At 47.7% G+C, this 20,632-nt stretch overlaps 2 protein-coding genes across 7 annotated transcripts in view; both read left to right on the top strand.

Annotated features, from left to right (window-relative positions):
• Positions 1 to 1,002, top strand: part of DGKG (diacylglycerol kinase gamma) — a 205,367-nt gene extending 204,365 nt beyond the window's left edge. For all 6 annotated transcript variants that reach the window (XR_007408100.1, XR_007408101.1, XR_004811855.2 and 3 more), the window contains one exon: positions 6 to 1,002. The gene's annotated coding sequence lies outside the window, so the exon portion shown is untranslated. The remainder of the gene's footprint in view (positions 1 to 5) is intronic.
• Positions 1,003 to 19,526: 18,524 nt separating this feature from the next.
• The window catches only part of ETV5 (ETS variant transcription factor 5), a 62,187-nt gene continuing 61,081 nt past the window's right edge, over positions 19,527 to 20,632 (top strand). Inside the window, exon 1 of the mRNA XM_025451251.3 lies at positions 19,527 to 20,018. The gene's annotated coding sequence lies outside the window, so the exon portion shown is untranslated. The remainder of the gene's footprint in view (positions 20,019 to 20,632) is intronic.

Raw genomic sequence — 20,632 nt, 5'->3', positions numbered from 1 at the left:
TGCAGAAAACAAGACCCTTCTATCTTGGAAAAGTCTGGCAACTGTTCCACAGAGGCTGCTGGGGAAGGGAGCCATTCCATGTGCCAGGATGATGTGAGGGATGAAACCCTGCCTGGGAAACCAGAGCAACATGGGGAGTGGGGCTACCGTCCTATCTCAGCCACAGGGCCTTGGACATGTCCTTTAGCCTTCTGGGACCTCTCTTTCACTGTCTATCAGACAAGGGGGCTCTAAGGACTTTCCCTCTTCCACGATCTTGCCTTTACCTGGAGTACATGCTGCGGCCATTGGAGAGGGGGCATGGTCCTCGTTCCACCAGGCCCAAGGCTTCCCCCAGCCCTGCTACCCTGGAGGGCTACTCCTGCTCCTTAAAGAATCTGCTCTTCCCTCTCAAGGATAGATCATGCTTAGAAATCAGCTGATTTGGGGGACCAACCTGAAAAAAAACCCTCCAAGGAAGTTCTTGGATAAGCCCTCCACATTTACACACACACACACACACACACACACACACACACAAACACATATACTCGATCCCTGGAGTGTAAACATTTTCCCTTCTGTGTATCAAACCTATTTTACCCTTTCTCATTGCCAGGATGTTAGGGGAGAGTTCATTCCCACCAGTGGAAAAGCACCGCATCCTTTTAGAGCACTTAGCCAAACCTTGGTGTTTGGGGGTGACCCTGGGCATAGGTTGAAGCTGACGGTCCCAATGCACCTCAACTGCAGCCCGTGAGTGCAGACTGAGGCAGTGACTAGTTGCCAGGGTCCAGATCCTTCCTTCACTCCTTGCTCGCCCAACCCCAGTGCCTCCTCCACCCGTAGACACGCTATTCCGTAATGGTGGCTGCCTGCACCAGCCTGCCCGTCTGCCTGCACCGAGTGCCCTGGCCTTGTTCTGTAACGTACTGTGTGTGTGTGTGTGTGTGTGTGTGTGTGTGTGTGTGTGTGTCCTGAAACTATGGTTCACTACAAATAAAAATGACAGCGGATGGCTGACCTCTGACCTCCTGGTGGTTTCTTTTCAAGCCATCACTGGAAAAATCTGGATTGTGTGATCAGCCGCAGAGCACTGGAGACGAGCCTGCGCCTCTAGACTATGCTGTAGCCTTGTCACAGGTGCCCACGGCCTGGGGGCCCGCTGAAGAATGGAAATTCTCTGTTGCCACTTTCCTGTTGTTGGAGGATGGGGAGAGGAAGCCAAAATTCCTATTCAATAAGCCTTTACTGAACAGTTCGTAGATATCATTTCATAGATATAATTTCATTGATATCTGAAAACTCCCCTGTGACGTGATTAGTATTTTCTAGATAAGGAAACAAAGGCCCTGGGGCGCCTGGGTGGCTCAGTCGGTTAGGCGCCTGCCTTCAGATCGGGTCCTGAGCCCAGGGGCCTGGGATCCAGCCTCGTGTTGGGCTCCCTACTCAGCACGGAGTCTGCTTCTCCCTCTCCCTCCGCCCGTCCCTGCACTTGTGCTTGCTCTCAAATAAATGAGATCTTAAAAAAAAAAAAAAAAAAAAAAAGGAAACAAAGGCTCAGAAATGATAATTAACTTGCTCAATGAGTAACATAATAAGTAACCCAGCTCTTTTCTCCTATTCCAATATTCTTGTTCTTCCCTCTAAACCAGCATTTCTCCAGGGTGGCGGGGGAGGGGGCATAGACTGCTCACATCAGAAATACCTGACGTCCAGATTCTCACGGTGTCTGAGAGTAGGACCCTCAAATCCGGTATGTTAGAAGCCGGGTTGGCACATAGATCCCTGCGCCCACCACACCGCACCCTGCTGGGGGGTGCGGTGCAGGACCACCCTGGGAGGACAGAGACAAGCCCGGGCTTCAGAACAACTCAGAATTGGAGCCCGTGGAAGAGCGTTGTTAAACAGAAGAGACCCGGAGGCGAAATGTGTCTGGGAAGAAGCGAGGCTGTGGACTTCACATCAGAGTTGGCTGGCCCCTCGCCCCAGAACGTAGACTCCAAAAACAAGCCCGTCAGCTAGTCTCCAGGCTGAGCTGTCTGGAGCCAAGGGTTCAAAGTCACACCCAGGTGGGGCTGGGCAGGGAGCTGTGGGCTCAACCCGGCAGCCTCCAGGACAGGGGCCTCCATTGGTGCGACAGCCTCCAGAGGAGGCCATGGGTGCATTGAGGCTGCTTGTGGCCTCTGCTGCCTTTTCAGTCCCCATCGCCCTGCCCAGCCTGGCCCGACTGGTCCCCAGACCCGAAGAGCCATCATCATTGCCTCTCCAGGTTCTTCCTGCCACAACTGGCCGACAGTGTTCCAAAAGACCCAGAGTTCATGCCCTGAAGTCTGTCTTCTCCAGGTCCCTGCTGTCATCCTCAGGGCTGGGCAAGAACTCTGGCCTCAGGGAACCTCACCAAAAATGTTACACTTACCCATTCTCCACCACCACCACCCCCCCTCCCACCTTCCACTTGGATCTGCCGAGTTTTATTTTGCGCCTTAAGAGTCTAGGTGGAGGTTCCTGAAATGATGGTGGGGATGTTTGAGGTGGGGCGCTGTGAGACAGGTGCATAATTGGTTCTGGGGGCAGGGCAAAATACTGGAAATAGCTCCAGGGCAGCTCAACTGGGGACATTCGGCCAGTTCTCACCCGCCCTGCTTGCTGCCACACTAACTATGTGGGGGGGGGGGGTATTTTCCTTAAGGAAATGGCTTTTCTGGAGTCAAGAAATCAAGAAAACACCTCCTGTACAGAATGTGATGCAACCAAATCAGCAAAACATTTAAACTGTGAATGCAGAAAGTGGTCTAGGATACAGAGCTCTTATAGTTAGAATTCTCTCCAATCTCTGTAGCTAGGGAAAGAATTGGATAAACAAGGAAAATTCTGGTCCATTCAAGAACAAAGGGCTTTAGCAGTTGTGTTTGCATTTTAAACAATAGCGGAGAATAAGCGATTTGCTATAGCATTTACAAGATTTTCTAACACACGTGCCCATGTTCCTGCTCCTTCCTCCACTTAACAGGTTACTGTGTGCCTTTAAAAGTAACAAAACTGCCTTTGTTTCTCAATGTTTATCCCTCCTCCTTTCCATTAAAGCACACTATTAATTATTGCAGAAATATTTCTGAGTCTAAAACCTTCATGCCATTCCCAGACGGAGCGGAAAGTCAAAGACAGCCAACGTGGCAAAGAAGATCAGAAAGAGAGCTCGGAGAGAGGAGCAGGAGAAGTGCTGGTCTCAGAAGGGAGGGCTGGTGGAGGACCTCTCAGCAGAAGAGAGACTGGCATGCCACCCCCTCCCCCGGCCCCCCCCACCCTGGTCCTTGCCCGGCCACCTCTGCCTGCAGACTTCTGTTGATGGGCAGCCCACTGCCTTTCCAGGGAAGCTCTCCAGGAGAAGTTCTCTGAGCCTTACGTAGGCTCCCATTGCACCCAGGTTTGTGTCCTATCCATTGGGTCCCCGGCTTGGCCACCAGCACCCCAAAATACATCTCACCTCTGCTGCAGGACCACATGCAGGTATCTGAGAACAGTGACCTAGTCCTAAACTCTTTTTTTCTTCCCCCTCCAGACTAAACACCCCCTGAATCCTTCAATCATCTCTTATGTATCATGACTCTCAGACCCTGAGCTGTTCTTACAACTCTCTCTGGAATAGCAACAGTTTGCCAAGGTCCCTCTTAAAATGCAATTCCCAAAACCAAACACAGCACAGTGCCCCCCAGATGAGTGGACAAGTGCGGGGCCACGTCCCTCCCTCTGGACTCTGCTCTCGCGTTCCTTGGCAGCCGTGCGGCTCTGCTAACGTATCCCGCTCTCACAGCTGGCATCTCCTCCTCCCCTGAATGCTGGGCACTCCGTTGGGGCGGTGCCTCACAGATCACGAGGCCCCTTCAGAGACACCAGCGCTTTTTACTCCTCACCACAGCTCGGGGAGGGTGATTAAAGATGAGGAAGCTAAGGTTTTTCCAAGGCCTCATGGCCAGGCCTCATGCCCTGAGCCTGTGGTTCCAAGCCCTTGCTGCTCCACATACACCCATGTTGCCTTTTCACTTGAACTTCTGTTAAGGCCAAGAAAGTCTCCCTGGCTTCGTCTGTTAGTGTCTACTCAAAATCTTTTTCTCTTTTCTGCTCCATTTTGTCTTGTTAATTTCTGCCCATCCTTGAACCTCTCTAGATCTTTCTGGCTCTCATTTCTGCCGCCCCGTATATTCAGCGGAAGACACTAGGTCAAAGAGAGAAGGCAGCAGAGGAGGATGAAGAACCAAGGAGGAAGGAGCTGGAAAGGGAGCATCTCAGAGAAGAATGGGCAGCATGGTGTGGCAGGTGTGTGTTGAAGGGGGTGGGGAGACTGGGTTCCAGGGCCCACCCACCTCCTCGGGCTCTGCTACCCTAGGCAAGCCCCTTAGCCTCTCAGAGCCCCACTTTCCGAGGAAGGGGCATGTGAGTGGGACCAGTCCATTCCCAAGATTTTTCCCAGTTTCATGAATCTAATGCAGAAAAAGACCTTCTCTTTAATACAATGGGTCATTTTCTTTTTTAATCCAATGACTATGTTGAAACACCAGATTTCACTCCAAATATTTCACTTTTTTTTTTTTTTTTTCCATAATAAAGAAAAACAAAGACGGTCAGGGGCCATGGCTTTAAGCAACATATATTTCATTTGATTGCCAGCCCTGCATTTTGAGGGGTGGGGAAGGATTACAGCAGTTACATCTCAAGATGTTAGATCCAAAGGCTAAGGAATACTCAAGGAGACCAAGCCAGAAGCTCTGCAGTTGTCACCAGACATCTTCCCCATATTGTAAGAGGGCCGTGAGTCCCGCAATAAACAGTGGCCACTGAAATGTCATGAGAAGGAAGAGAACATGTTATGTATGCATCTCTTGTGAGCCTTCCTGGGGAGGTCACATGGCAAATGTTTCCAGATCATTGAGCTAAGATAGGAAATAACATCCCCGGTTTTTATTCTTCTGGAGCAAAGCTGTTCAATAGAAAGATAATGTGAGCCACATATGTAAGTTTACATTTTCTAGCAGCCACGTAAAAAAGAATAAAAAGGAACAGGTGCAATTAACTTTAATAAAATATTTTATTTAACTCACAATTTCCCAGATCTTCTCATTTTCACATGTCATCAATATAACAAGTATTAATCACTTAACAATCAACTAAATACTTAAAATCATCTTAAACAACTTTAAATAATAATTCGAATACTTTGAAAGGGTTGATTGAATACTTAAATACTCAACATCATTTTTTGGTACAAAGTCTTCAAAACCCAGTATCTATTTGACATGATGGTGCTAGTCTGGGGCAACCGGCTGCCATACCAGACAGAGAAGCTCCGGTACTTGCTCCCACCGCATCTGGCATGTCCTCCCCATGGCCCCTCTCAAACTCCATCGTAACCGCATTCATATACACTTACTCCCTTGCACATAGACACAGCACCCCAGAAACCACAAACACTTGTACCTAGCAGAGCCCTCGCACACACAGGCACATACACAACACCCCAACTGTGTCATACGCCTTCCACTGGTCCCCCCCACCCTTAGGCAAACCCAACCAGCAGATGGAAGAGGACAGGAGGGCTGGCCCCGGGGAGTTCACTGGCATCTTTCCAGCTCCTGGCCCCGTGTTTGACATGGACATCACAGGCCCTTGATGGACATTTGACAAGGAAGCAAGGAAGGAAGAGATGCAAGCTCGCCTACAAGCCATACAGGGAAGAGCTCGGGTTTGAACCTAAAATAAAACACGTCATCATTCCACTGCATCATGCTTCCTCCTACACTTCCAGAAGCAGTATGAAGAGAGCACAGGTTCAGTGCTCAGCAGACTCGGGTTCAAATTTCAGCTAGGTGACCAATTAGGGGGAGCTCACTGCAGGGGTTTGGGAGTGACTTTGGCTAGTGACCTTCTCTCTCTTAGCCCTGATTTCCTCATCTATAAAATGGGGATGATAATATTTACCTCATAGGTAACTATGAAGATGACATGTATCTCGCAAACGTCAGACTTTCTGTAAATGTTAGTTTGCTTTCTTGTCTAATAAAATGGAAATAAATCATTCTTATCTGGCCAAGTTTTAATCATGCAGCAGCTTTGTCCCTATCGAGAGAGGGAAAAGTAATGAAAAGCAAACCAAAATTTGAGAAAAGGAGCCAGCTCCTACCATCTGCCTCCTTGTTTGTTCTTTAAAAAGCTCCACAAAATGCAGATCTAGCCAGGGTAGCCCGTGAATTATGAGCAAGCTAGCAATCCCCTTGCTTTTCCAGCAGGTAGATACACACTGTCCTTTCTTCTGACCTTTGCCTCAGGGATTCCAGCCTTTAAACCTCCTCAGCCCCAAGCCCAGTAGAATCTGCTTTTGCTATTCTGAGCTCTGGAGGCTGGATGCACTTTGAACCACGCCTGGTGCCGCCGCCCAGGTGGGAAAGGGGCCCAGTAATGGCTCAGAGATTCAGCCCTGAGGCCTGAGCCTTAGCTGGCCTTGATCCTCAGGGAAGGAAATGGCTCCCTTAACCAAGAATCTCACATGAGCTCAGGAAAAGGGACAGCTGGGGAAAGCAAAACTGCCATTGTCTGGATAAGAAAGCAGTTATCAAAATTAAACACTCCCTCCTAGCTTATTTCTGACTGTGCGCCCTCCCCTCACACACCCCCTCGAGAGTCTTCTCATCTCCAGGCCTTTTCTGGCACAGCTCCTCTGCCCGCGGGCCCTCCCCCTCCCCTGCCCCACCTTCACTTGTCCATAGGTCTCCCCTCTCTCAATCCTCCCACTGCCATGGCCAAGAAGTACACCGCATACACACACACACACACACACCCCATACACACTACCCTAAAAGTCTTCCTTTGCCTAGAAGTCATCCCTTCCTCCCTTCTACCACCACCATGATCAACACACACCACACACACAACATACACATGCACATATATACACAGCATCATCACACACGTCCATGGCACCACCACTACCACACGTTCATACCCATATTCCATTACCATGTACCATCGCCAACTGCATCCATATACACTTACTCCCTTGCACATAGACACAGCACCCCCCACACCACAAACACACGTGCCTAGGCAGAGCCTTCACACACAGGCACATACACAACACCCCAACTGTGTCATACACCTTCCACTGGTCTCCCCACCCTTATACAAACCCAACACAGAAACCAAACAAGTATCCACCTGGGAACATTTGATCTCCTGAGTTCTAAGGTCTTACCTCTTTCACCTTGATGAGAGACATCTTGCCTCCCCTACTTGACTACAAGACCCCTGCAGACAGAGTCTGTTTCTCTTTTAATTTTTGCAAACTGCACGGTTCTTGGTCCCTTGGTTGGTTTCTCTCTTTTTTTAAGATTTTATCTATTTATTTGAGAGAGAGTGTGCATGAGTGAGCAAGAGTCGGGGGGAGGGGCAGAGGGAGCATCTTCAGCAGTCTGCATGCTCAGTGGAGAGCCCAACGCGGGACTCAATCCCAGGACCCTGAGATCATGACCTGAGCCAAAATCAGATGCTTAACCGACTGAGCCACCCAGGCGCCCCTCAAGGATTATTTCTGAATGAGCCAACGACTCCATTAAACCATCACTATGGGTCTATAGGGCCCACATGAGGTGACGAGGAGAACCAATGGTGTAGGCCCTGAGTCCTGGCTGCGGGGGGGGGGGGGGGGGGGGGTTGTCCAAGGGAAATATTTGTTCTGTGAGCAAATAAAATGTGAATATGTTCTAATCTGTTGCAAAGATACACAGAGCTGCCTTGGGCCTGATGCTTAGCTCTCTGAGGGCACTTCAAAGAACTGCAAAAATAAAATGTCCCGGTGGGGGTAGGAGGCGTAACTCTTTCTTTCCCAGAGACCAGGCCAAATGAAGACTGGGTATTCAGATTCCCCTCAAACATTTCTAAATAAAACCTCCTCCTCCAGGGACGTGCCTGGCCGGCTCAGCCAATGCTGAATGCAGCTCTCGGTGTCCGGGTTGTGAGTTCGAGCCCCGCATTGGGTGGGGGGATTACTTAAAAATAAAATCTTTAAAGAAGCAAAGCCTCCTTGCGGACCTGTTGGGATCCCAGAAATGATAGGTCCACATAAGGTTGTCTTTCCCATGGTGTCCCTGACTCAGAAGAGCCAAACCTGTGAAAACACATAGATGCACACTCATCCCAGAAAACTTCACTTGGTGTCCACGGTTAAGTAATGGAGGGGATACCTCCCAGAATCGGGTGAGGTACATGGAACTTGTCCACCTCCCCGGCCCTCTGAAGCTAGCCTTCTGCCCCCCACCTGCCCCCCGGGTGGCACACACGGTGGATCTATGTGCCTACATTCGGACAGACGGACAGAATGGTGGGAGAAGTCAGAAAGAAAAACAATTCCTAGCAGCAGAAAATTAGGAAAAGATCTTTGTATTTTGTTTGTTTCCTGCTAAGGAATTCTTAGAAGTTCAGAACCTTCCATAATAAGCTGTCATCGGATACAGTTGTTTCCGAATATGGCCTGGGGTTTGATTGCAGGGTTTTTAAGCATCTGACCCAGGGATGCAATGTTTCTTTCCACTGTCCCCTTGGTCCAGCCCTATCCCCGCTTACAGGCTGGGACAAAAAAACACAGTGTCCAACTATCAGTTACAGAAAGCCAGGACGCAAAAGTGCAACCGTTTAGTAAACGCCTGAAGAGGGATGACTTAAGTCCCTGCAGTAGATTCTGAAAATATAACCCAGGACTCCCCCCGCAGCTCCACGTTCTGGAAGCCTGGGGCTTCCAAGTTGAGCTGTCCTGAGGTCAAGCACACCTATCTATAATTCCATTTCAAAACAAGCCACAGCACTTCTTAGGGTACAGCCTTAGCTGCCATTTGCAGATCCTTATTTGGTGCTTGAAGCCTCTCAACGAACTGCAGGTGAAAAATATTAATGTCATCCTCTGCTTCATTTCACAAGTGGGGACCCTAAGGCTCAGAGAGGCCAAGCGACTTGCCCAGCAAGAGTGAGAATTCTGACTTGCTGACCCCAAAACTCCTCCCCAGGGGACTGCTTCACCGAGGAAGCCAGCCTGCACAGAAGAACTTCAGGAAGCCAACGTCTGCTTATTCCTACTAGTTTGTTATTCAAAGCAACTGCTATTCTCTCCCTCATTAGATCCTCTATTTTTTAACACATGTAATTTTAAAAATTTAACACATGTAAAAGCAACACAATACTAACCCAATCAATTCAAAAGGCTTTTTGAAAACCTCTATGTTTCCTTGGAGAATGAATTATCTTGTAGATTCCCCCATTGCAAAGTGGAATTGGAAGACCTCTGTGGTGTGTTTACAACAGCCCTGTGCTCTGGATGTTACTTGTCTCTTCCAGAGGCCAGGTGGATGCCTCCAGAACAGCCCTTCCTCCAGCTGACACCTGCCATTCACAGCAGGAAGGGGGGCAGTGGACCCTCATCTGATACAGGCAACAGGGTCTGGCCCAATCTCCAGCAGGCATACCTATACTAAAACTAAAACACACACACACCTACACAGAGATTATCATGGTAGTGTTGTTTTTAACCTCAAAAAATTGGAAACAGCCTAATAGCCAACAGCAGGGAACCAAGTAAGTGATATTATAGCTATAAGAAGAGTACTAGGCAAACCTTAAAAATGGAGTTTATGAAGAGTGCTTAAAGCCCTGGGGACATGCCTGTGACATAATCTTAGGCAAAATGCAAAGTTATATATTAAAAAATATATCTCTATTATGTAAAACAGTGAAGAAAAAAGCCAGGGAAGAAATATGTTTAAATGTTAACAGTATTCATTTCTAGAATTATGGGTGCCTGTTAATTCTGAATCATTTTTGTATTTTCCTAATTGTACACAATGAGTATATAATGACTTTCTAACTCAAAATGTTTTTTAAACTTTTCAAAGACCAAGTCCCCAGCGCTGATGAATTAAGAAGACTGACAACGAAAAAATTGACAGAAACAAACAATTTGGGAGGGAACTGTACAAAAATGAGACTATTAAATATCTGATTGCAATTTGGCCATAAATTTAAAGTTTTTTAAAGTATCGTGATAGATATGTACGCCTGCCAGTTGAAAGAACAATTTCTACTTCCAATCCTACTCCCTGACAAGTAATAATGTACCAAATCTTTTAAAATAACAAATGTAGCAGCCTTCAGAATTCTGTTCCTTGTCAGTCCTGGACTTGAGCTCAGAATGGCTTGAGTTGACCTCTACCATTCAGAGTCAGGCTTTATGAGGGGCTCTTGGATGAAATCCCTGGTGTTTGGGGGGAAGGGAGACAGGGGTATAAGCAAATATGAGCCTCCTCCCCAGGCTGGTGTGAGCTTAGTCACTTGCTGGAGGAATTTAGAACTCTGTTCTCCCTCTACTATGCAAGCTAGCAGAGGCAGAGAGTAGCAGCAGAAGGACATGCTGGGTTGATTCCAATCATTCTGAGGCACGCAGAGTGCCAATAGCCCATAGCCAGCCTTCCTCATTCTTCTTGTAGACCCAAACCTGTTCATTTCCACTTGGGAACATCCTGGGCCAGGACAAGGAGGCATCTAGAATAAATGCTTTTTTTGATTCCCCACCCTCACCTCTTCATCTGACATCTGAGCCCTTTTTCTCTTTCTTCTCTGTTCTGATGTACTTTAAGCCACCCTTCACACCCATTAGATGCGGCTTTCCCAAATTTCCCCTTTCCACGTGTGACTCCCCTACTCCAGAATTTACCTAGCTCCCTCTTGCTCAAGAAATCAGATCTAGACTCCTCGAATCTCCACTACAGTCCCTACCCTGCTCTCCCCAAACTCACCTTCCTCTGCCCTACTTCCCCTCCACACTCCCTGCCCCCCTCCCTCATGCTCCCTACTCCCTATCCTTGTATCCAGCCCAGCCCTCCCCATCCTGCAGGCTGCACTTCAGTGGAACCTCAGAAGTCTCATCAATTGGAAAGAAATGTTCCTTCACTAAAATAGAATAATGGAGTCTTGTCCAAATTATGTTCAAAGATACAATTTTTTCAATGTTAAGTTTTCTCCCATCAACTTTTGTTAAACCTTTGGCACCAGCAGCTCTGCCTATCTCTAGTGAGAGCCCACAGATGGCAAAGCGAAAAAAACAAGTCCCTGGTGAAAAATTGTGGAAAAGCCTCAGGAACAGCCATCGCGTGTCTTCAGTAGCTTGTTTATTTCACAGACATGTGCTCACGTTGCAGTTTTATATGTACACAAAAAATAAATTCCCATTTTCTACTAATTGTTTTGGTTCATGTGAGAGAATTACATACCACATGCTTTTGTTATCGCCTCTTCAAAAAAAAATCAGTGTTCTTTGTATAAGAAAATTATGATCACTGTGAGCCAGGACCCCCCGGGTAACTTTGTAAACCATTGCTTAAGACACATTACACCCCTCTTCCCCCAACATAGCACACCCTTATGCCTATTTGTGCCTTTATCATTCTGTTCTGTCCGTGTTCTCCACATCCCCTCCTCTGCCAAAGAATACCTCGGCATTGTACAAGGTCCCCTTCAAATAACACATCCTCCGTGAAGACATTCTGCTCTCTGCCCTGAGATCCAACCTAACTCCTTTAGTTCCTTCAGAAATCAATGAAGAAGATGAGCACTGGGTGTTATACTGTATGTTGGCAAATTGAACTTAAATAAAATATTTAAAAAAAAAAAAGAAATCCGTGGAGAAAGAAACACTATAAATCAGAGAAAAGTAGTTAGGAAGAAAACACTAATAAGATCTACAAGAAAGGAAAATATCACATTGAGAAGCGAGATGTTAAAAACTTTCCTTTATCCCGGGAAATACTGCAAAGGTCAGGAGTGGTCCAGAAAGGTTCACCGAGAGCCTGAATTTATACAGAGAAGAGAGGAGGGAGATGATGTGTTATGTTTCTAATCTATCCCACTGTGCTAGATGCTTTTCAAATATTTTATTTCATCCTCCTTGGAGACCTTAAGGTTTGCATCTGTATCCCTATTTTAGTGTTAAAACTGAGGCTTAGAGAGATTAAATTTTTTCAAATTCACCCACTTAGCAAGTGGCAGAACCATGATGGAAACCCAGTCCCACTCCTCATGCATACTAGGCACTGGGCATCTTTCTTTGTTTTTAAGATTTTATTTATTTATTTGAGAGAGAAAGAGAGAGAGAGAGAGCGTGAGCAGAGTGAGGGGCAGAGAGAGAAGTAGACTCCCCACTGAGCAGGGAGCCCGTTGTGAGGACTCAATCCCGGGACTCCAGGATCATGACTCCAGGATCATGACCCGGAAGACAAACCCTTAAGACTGAGCCACCCAGGCACCCCTAGGCACTGGACATCTTCACATACAATTTCACTGAACAGTCAAACTCTGTAGAGGGAGAGCTATTATTCCCATTTTCCAGACAGGAGAGGATAGTGCAGAGAAGTGAAGTGGTCTGCACCAACAGTCACATAAATAATAGTGATGGAACTGGAGTATGGAATGGAGCTTTGGCTCCACGTTCACCCTCTCTTCCCTCTATTCACCCGACAAGGGAGCACAGGTAGGTTTTAGTCACTGCAGGAGAAGGCAGGGAGTCTGGGAGGCAGGGAGAGGTAGTCTAACCCACTGAAGGTTGTTTAATAAACAGAGAGCTTCTTCCAGACATGAGTCTATAGTGCTATTACCATATTACCTTATGGATTACCTCACAACCACTTACGTCTGCAGGGTGTACACAGAGTTGTAAATGAACGCTACCCGCATTCTTTTGGGAATGTGTGGGTTGGAAAGGGTAAAACATGGATCCTGTAATGAAAAATTGTATCTCGTCATTGAAGGCAGGTTAACACATAGGAAGGAAGAGGAAGACCATATTTAGCATTTATATTCTACTGTGGTTGAGAGGACCCTGTCAGAACAGGCTCCGGGGGCAGTTTCCAGGTTCAAAATGAACATTCCTAAGTGGGAAGGTCCTGATGAAACCCAGATAAACATAGAAAGCAATTAGGTATGTAAAAAAGAGCAGCAAGAGGGAGGAAAGATGGCAAAGCAATTCAAGTCAAAGGGCAGGTGAAATTCTCCCAACCAGGATGCTACCTGGTGAAAAAAATTCCTCGAAGGTCAGGTGGAAATGCTGATTTTTTGGGGAGGTACCCTCAGGGGTGAGGGTGGGGGAGGTCTCTTCCAGGGAGCTGGCCATGTTTAGGAAGGCCAGGCAGACCGAGGAGAAAGGGAAGGTGGTTCTTCCAACCTGTTTCACGTCACCAGCCCAGTGGCTAAGGGGCTGTCTGCAGGGGAGGATCTAAGTTGAATGAGTCAATGAGGAGGCTGATCCCCTTTTTCTGAACGAGGCCTAGATTTCCAAAATGGAAATGGAAGATGTGGGCATGTTAGTGCAGTACTAGTTCCCTGGCTTGCCAAGGGTGGAGATGAGGCTGTAGGGCCTCACCAAGCTCCATGCCACCCTCAATCTGCGGAACGGAAGGCCCATGTTGGGTGCAGGTAGTGTTGCTAAGGAAATGAAGCACTTCCCTCAGCACACAGCCTGAGCTAGTACAGAAGCCAAGGTTACCAGCTCCCCATTCCTCTCCCACCATGTGGGCAGGCAGAAGCTGGGCGTGCCTAAAAACAAATCCACAAAGAGACGTTAACCCAGCCACCCCCTTTCTCCAGCACAGAGTTTTGCTGTGCCCTCAAAATCACTTGCTGCACATTCACATACTCATTCATCCTCTGGTGACCATCTGCAAGTGCAGGTGCTGTGTTTGGGGCTGGGCAGTTCAGACAAGCAAGAGGGTCTCTATGAGAGGAGTTTGTCCTGTGGACCATACAGACACACAGCAACAATGTGATGGATACTTTAATCAAGGCTATCGCAGAGAAGATGATGTTGGAAGCAATTGCTCTGTGTCTTTTGGATGATTGTTTTGAAGGACCTAAGAGACATAGCCCACAATTCCAAAATGTAAATGATCACCCCTATAACGACTAAGGCCCCTGACATCTTGTCTCCCAAATCCCTGCTTTACTCTGGCTCAGTCATCTGCTGGCCCTATCGTCCCACTAACCCATGGCCTAGCCACACATGAGCAGCGGCCAGACCCTGAACATGCCAGTTACTGCTTAGCCTCCAAAAACTCCAACGTTTTTGAGTCATTCCTTCGGCCTAGAAGGCCTTTCCTTTATTGCTCTTCCCTTCCAAGTTCTAGTAATTAAACATTCCAGGGCTGGCCCAAATGTCAACTCTCTCTGATGGCTTCCTTGACCCTAACAGGAAGTACTCACTGCTCCTTCATTTGTACTCTCAGAAATCATTTTCAGCCTTCTGTTACGACACCTGTAAACATCATGTAATAGCTACTTGTTCCTGTGCCTTGCACCCACCTCCCACCAGACTGGGAGCTCTTCTCAGACAAACCCCACACCAAGGATACGAGCCACTCAAGAATTGTGTATGGAAGTAGAAATGAAAGTTACTGCTGCATAAACTCTCATGTGTCTTACCTTAATAAGAGCCCACTGAAAGTGATAGTCCAGGTTCATCTGACAGGAGGAATAGGCCATTCATCCTCCATGCCAGATGCTCTCATACTGATTGCCTTGACTCTATAACGTCAAGTGGGGGACGGGAGCGGCAGAAATATAGTATAGTAAAATCAAATTTATGGGGTTTTAAAAGGCTTTAATGCATATCCTTAGATATGATTGCCTGATCAGTAGAAAATATCTAGACTGCTACACACTAAACAGTTAATAGAGCATGATTCTGGATAATGGGTACAGGCTGGGAAGTGATGTACAGGCTTTTGTTTTTCCTTTGCACACCTTCTGTGATGTTGAGATTTTTGTCATGAGTCTCTGTCACTTTTCAAAGAAATAAGACACTAAAATGAATCTTGTGACTATATTTTTAATTTTTTTTTGAATTTTTAATTTATTTTTTTAAGTAATCTTTGTCCTCAATGTGGGGCTCAAAATCACAACCCCGAGGTCTAGTCTCATGCTCTTCTGACTGAGCCAGCCAGGAACCCCCTATGACTATATTTTAAATGAACCAATTCAAATTAGGTTAATGTTACTAAAAACCACATTCTACAGTCTTACTAGAATGTTCATAGCAATGTCATTAGTAATATCAAAAACTAGAAACTGCCCAAATGTCCAGGAACAGTAAAATGGATAAATCAGCTGTAATATATTCATGCAATGGGATACTATGTGGCAAAGAGTGAATGAAACACAACTACACACTACAAAATGAATGACTCTTCTAAATATAGTGAAGAAAAGAAGCCGCATGCAGAAGACTTTTTACTGTACAATTCCATCTATAAAAATTATAAAAACAGGCAAGATTGATCTATGATAGGGGAAGTCAGGATGGTGGCTACATTTATGGGGAGGGGGGAGAGGGAGTAAGTAGAGGGGGGCGTGAGGAGGTCTTTTGGGAGCACGGAGCTGATAATGTTCTGTTTTATAATCTGGGTCTAGATGCACAGAGGCGCTTGCTGTGTGAAAATCCATCGAGTTCTACAGTTATGATTTGTGTACTTTCCTGTATATATGATACATTAAAAAGAAAAAAAAAGAACACAAAATAGGTCACAATTTCGATGTCCGAGCACTCCCTTACCTCAAGCTGATAACCTCTCTTAAGAGGAAGATGCCAACCTTCTGGCCTTCTTAGACATTCAGCGATGGGACAAGGGAGACAGAAGCCAAACTGTGCTCCCTACAGGTTTCGGGAGCACCGGTGTGCTGCCCCAAGGCAGAGCCCAAGTGTGAGGAGGGACAGACAGAGGACCTGAGCCCCTCCGTGGGGCAGAGAAGTCAGAGCTTTCCAGGGATGGGCAGCTGTTCTCATATTTTGCATTTTTAGTTGCGTATGTAGTTGGCTACTTGTGGGGAGAAAATGTGGAGAAGGGGGAACAGGGATGAGGAGAGGTTTTTTAGGTGAGCTCTGGTTTAAATAGAAGTTGCCTTATGCCCCAGAGGTAAGGGGCAGGTAACAGACCACTAGCAAGAATCATGGTGAAGAGCAGAAGAGAACATTTCTGGTTGTTTTTTTTTTTTTTTTAATTTTTTAACATTTCTGTTTTTTTTTTTTTTTTTAAGATTTTATTTATTTATTCATGAGAGACACACAGAGAGAGGCAGAGACACAGGCAGAGGGAGAAGCAGGCTCCATGCAGGGAGCCTGATGCGGGATTCGATCCCAGGACTCCAGGATCACCACCTGAGCCGAAGGCAGACGCCCAACCACTGAGCCACCCAGGCGTCCCGGACATTTCTGGTTTTTAAACAATTGTTTGGCTTCTTGTAGCAAGAAGGGGGAAAGACTGCCTCAGGCTGAGAGGGCAGGCCGGACGCCCGGTTGAAGCCATCTGATCAAACCCACTGGCGGGATCGTTTCACCTGGGGGCTCCCTCAGCAGTGGCCACGCTTTGATCTCTCCTGTGTCCAACTCGGGCCCCACGCAGCCCCCTCCAGGCCTGGCAGAGCTGCAGCAGAGGTGGGCGCTTCACAAGCCAAGCCAAGAGCTGAGAGAACCACCCTCCTCACCACCCGCTTTCCAGCTGCCACGCTGAGGCAGGCCGGTGAGAGGATCGGCGTTCCGGCCCTTGCAGCCCGGCCGGCCTGCTCTCCCAGGGGGCCCACGGGGACGGGACGGGGACGGGGACGCCGCCGCTGCTCAGGCTGGGGGCCCTGGGGGCGCTGCGGCCGGAACGTCGCAGTGAGCGTTGACCCCTGGCCATAAGGAACTCCCCACTCATGGCCTAAGGGAAGCAAAAAGAGGACTCTGGATGGCCAAAATAGATTCCGCCAAGTCGACACATTCAAGTTCACCCACTTCCTCATCGGAGGGGGCCCGGTGGCTCTCAGAACCCACAGACCCTCTCTCTACGCCCAGGGCCGACTCAACTTGGTTCGCTGCCTTCTGTGCCCTCAGTGGATCAGAGGAAGAAAATTGCAGTGGACGTGAAGGGCTGCTGGAGAAGCTCGTTCCTCATATGTGGACAAGCTCTGGCTGAGAGCTAGTGCGGCAAAGGGGCAAGAACACTTGAAAGACAAGACTCAGGATTGCCCCCCAGTTCCAGCAGCCTAAGGCTCCTTCCCTTGAGGACGGCCAGTCCTTCTTGGGCCTGGGGGGCAGAGCAGGGTGCCGGGCTGGGACCCGTCTGACCCAAGGGCCCAGGAGGCCCTGGAGAGACAGCAGGGCACTAGTGTTCAATGGGGACCCCGCTGCAGAGCGGGACTCCTTTTTGGAGGCTGTGGGAGGCCTAAGAAGTTTCTGAAGATGTTTCACTCTTTTTTTTTTTTTAAAGATTTGGGGCTGATTCCTCAGCCATCAGGAATCTAAATATGACCTGTGCTCCCAGGTTTCCCTGATAGCAGATGTTTTCTAAAATCTAAGAATTGAAAGTTAGGAGGAAGAGGCGGGAGAGAGGGTGTCCTCAAGCTTAGGACATGGGCCAGGAGAGGAGGGAGGGGTCCTACTAGGCCCATGGGTCTGAGGGTCAAAAACATGCATCAGGTCAGAGGCCTGGCTTGCCCGATCCTCGCTGTGATAACTGCAGACATGTTTATTAACCTCTCACTTTGACCCTCAGTTTTCACAGTGGCAAATTGGGTTCTGTTGCTCCCTCTGAGGAGACTCGGGAGTTATTAACTAAGACAATGTTGGAGAAGCGTCTAGCACAGAGCTCAGAGCTCGGGGTCTAGTAACATAATTTCCATTCTCTTTCTAAAGTGGCTTTCAAGTCTTGCCGAGCCCAAGACAGTAATTCAGAAGTCGGGTGAGAGTTGCTGGAGCAAGTTCCCAAGGAAGCACAGGGACTCTCGTGGGAGTGGTCAGTGAGCAGCTGGAGCCCCACAGGCAACATGAGGGAAATGCACAGAGGGAGACTAGAGGGACATCGGCTTCCTAACGAAATGTTTCAGGGCAAGGACTATGTTCAAGGTCTGACTCTGTTCAAGGTCTGTGTTCAGGGGTGCCTCGGTGGCTTAGTGGTTGTGTGTCTGCCTTTGACTTAGGTCGTGATCCTGGGGTCCTGGGATCGAGTCCCGTATCGGGTTCCCCCAGAGGGAGCCTCCTTCTCCCTCTGCCTGGGTCTCTGCCTCTCTCTGTGTGTCTCTCATGATTAAATAAGTGAAATAAATTTAAAAAAAAAATCTGCATTCAGCTCCTAACTCCTACTCCTACTCTTAGGTCTTAGACAAATTCCCTAACCTCTCCCTGCCTTGGCTTCCTCACCTAGAAAATACGGACACTAATGGTATCTACATCACAGGGTTGTTAGGAGGATCAAGTGGGTCAGTACAAGCAAATCCCCTAACCGGCCTGGTGCAGCAAAGTGCTCTTTTGCTGAGGTCATTCAGCTTCCTTCCCTGAGGCTGAGGCAGCCCAGCAGCAAGGGTAAGGGTGGGCTCTGGAGGGGCCCCTTCAGGTACACTCTCCCTCTCACTGTGTGCGGACTCTGTGACCTGGAGTGATATATGGAACCTTCCAGTACTGAAAATTCCTCATCTGTGAAAAGTGGAGGTGGTAATAATAGTACCTCCCTCAGAGGACTGTTGTTGGGACTAAATGTGCTAACACATGTGAAGGGTTTGGGAGAGTGTCTGGCTCATATTAAGCACTCAGTAAATGTCAGCTGTTATTATTCCCTGGCTATAAGGAACCCTGAAGGCAATATGGCCCCAGTTTGTTTAAAGAGACATTGAATCTAAAAAAAATTTTCTTTCCTCTCTTCCATTTTTAGGGTATTTGCTTCTGAATTTTAGAAAGGAAGAGGTGCTAGCCAAATGGAGTTCTTTATCTCCCCCTTGAAGACAAAACAAGCAAACCAACAAACATTTCCTTACCTTTCTGACATTGCCCTCAAGTCCCTTCCTCCGTATTATACTGGAAGGGGCCGGGTAGCCCATACCCAGCCTCCACCCAGGGCTACCCTCACCAGAACAGTTCTAACAGAGGAATGGGAGGCAGTTTCCCAGTGTGAGGGACCAAGAACAGGACACGGACACATTTCCCACCACTATTTTGGTGATCAGCTGGAGGCAGGATTGCCTACCTTGCACTTTAATCTGCTTTTGGGATTTTAGGAAAAACCTTAAAAGCTGCCCTCCAAGGGAAGAGAAGTTTTCAGGCGTGGGGCAAGGGACTTGTTTTTTCCATCCTTCCCTGTTGTTTCCCTGAAGACACACTGCAAATTGAAGAACAAGGTGCGAGTTATCCTATTATAATTGAGTTCTGCTACCACTGGAGGACAAAAGCTAGGTTGACACTAGAGGAGTGTTTCAGAGGGCTGGTCCCTCTTTTTGTTATCTTTTCAAGTCCTGTTACTCTCCTGGAAGAGAAGAAACAGTACATTAGAGCACATGCTGAACAAAAGCTCCAATGTAAGTAATGTTCTAAGGAGGAAAGACTCAGTGTACTAGACAAAGAACTTCTGAATACTGACCCTTAACTCTTTTTTTAAAAAAAAAAAAAGATTTTATTTATTCATTTGAGAAAAAGAGACAGCGATAGCAATAGAGAGAGCAGGAGTAGGGAGAAGAGGGGGTAGCAGGCTCCCCTCTGAGCAGGGAGCCCGACATCGAGCTCATTTCCAGGACCCTGGGATCATGACCTAAGCCAAAGGTAGATGCTTAACTGACTAAGCCACTCAGGTGCCCCTAACTCTTTTTTAAAAAGATTTAATTGATTTATTTATTTGAGTGAGTGAGAAAGCTCACATAGGGAGGGGGTGAGGAGCAGAGGAAGAGGGACAAGCAGACTCCGTCCTGATGCCGGGCTGGATCCTACTACCCTGAGATCATGACCTGAGCTGAAATCAAGAGCCTTAGCCAGCTGAGCCACCTAGGCGCCTGACCCTTAACTCTTATAAAGCAAAGATAACTAGAGAAGATGGGCAGAGGACAGAAGTCACCAAGAAGGAGAAGCAGAAGAAAAGAAGGAAGAGGTGTGGAGAAAAGACATCAGAAACACTAAACAAAAAGGAACCAACTCTGGGAGGAGAAGTCAGCCTGCCGAGGTAGGTCATCATGAGTTATACTATCACATTTTACACCACAGTACAGTGCCTGTCCAAGGACCTCCCTGTCCAACACAAGCTCCAAATTCTAGAATCATAGACTCTTAGAGCTAGAACAATCCTCTGTGTTCATCTGTCCCACCCAGTACAGTGGTCCCTCTGCACTATCCCTAAATCTTTCTGCATAAAGGCATCCTATGGTAGGACACCCATTACCGGTGGGAACATTCCCTCACTGGGCCACTCCAAATAACCCCAAGTCCTACCTAATGCTATATTAAGCTAAAATCTGCTTCCCTGTGACGTCAGCCAGTTCTGTCCACCATTTGAGATTCCAGTGATATTTCCTGGTGGTTTGCTGAGCAACAGAGGCACATGCTATGTCTCCCACATATAGACTCTGGGGCCTGCCGCCCTGAGGGAGGAAGTGGGTGGGGAGCTAACCTGGGCAGGGAGTCTAGCTGGAGAGAAAAAGCCCTCAGGGCTGGTAGCAACCAAGTGGAAACACAGCAGGACTAGGGTACCAGACAGAAATAGCACTACCTGGGGAATGAAGAGAGGCACTAAGGGAAAAACTGTCCTTGAGCTGGGGTCAGAAGCAAAATGCTCGACTA

Source organism: Canis lupus, chromosome 34, assembly GCF_003254725.2.
Source record: "Canis lupus dingo isolate Sandy chromosome 34, ASM325472v2, whole genome shotgun sequence".
In the NCBI taxonomy this organism is placed as follows: Eukaryota; Metazoa; Chordata; class Mammalia; order Carnivora; family Canidae; genus Canis; species Canis lupus.
Note: the sequence above shows the minus strand (reverse complement) of the source record. Positions and strands in the feature narration are given on the sequence as shown.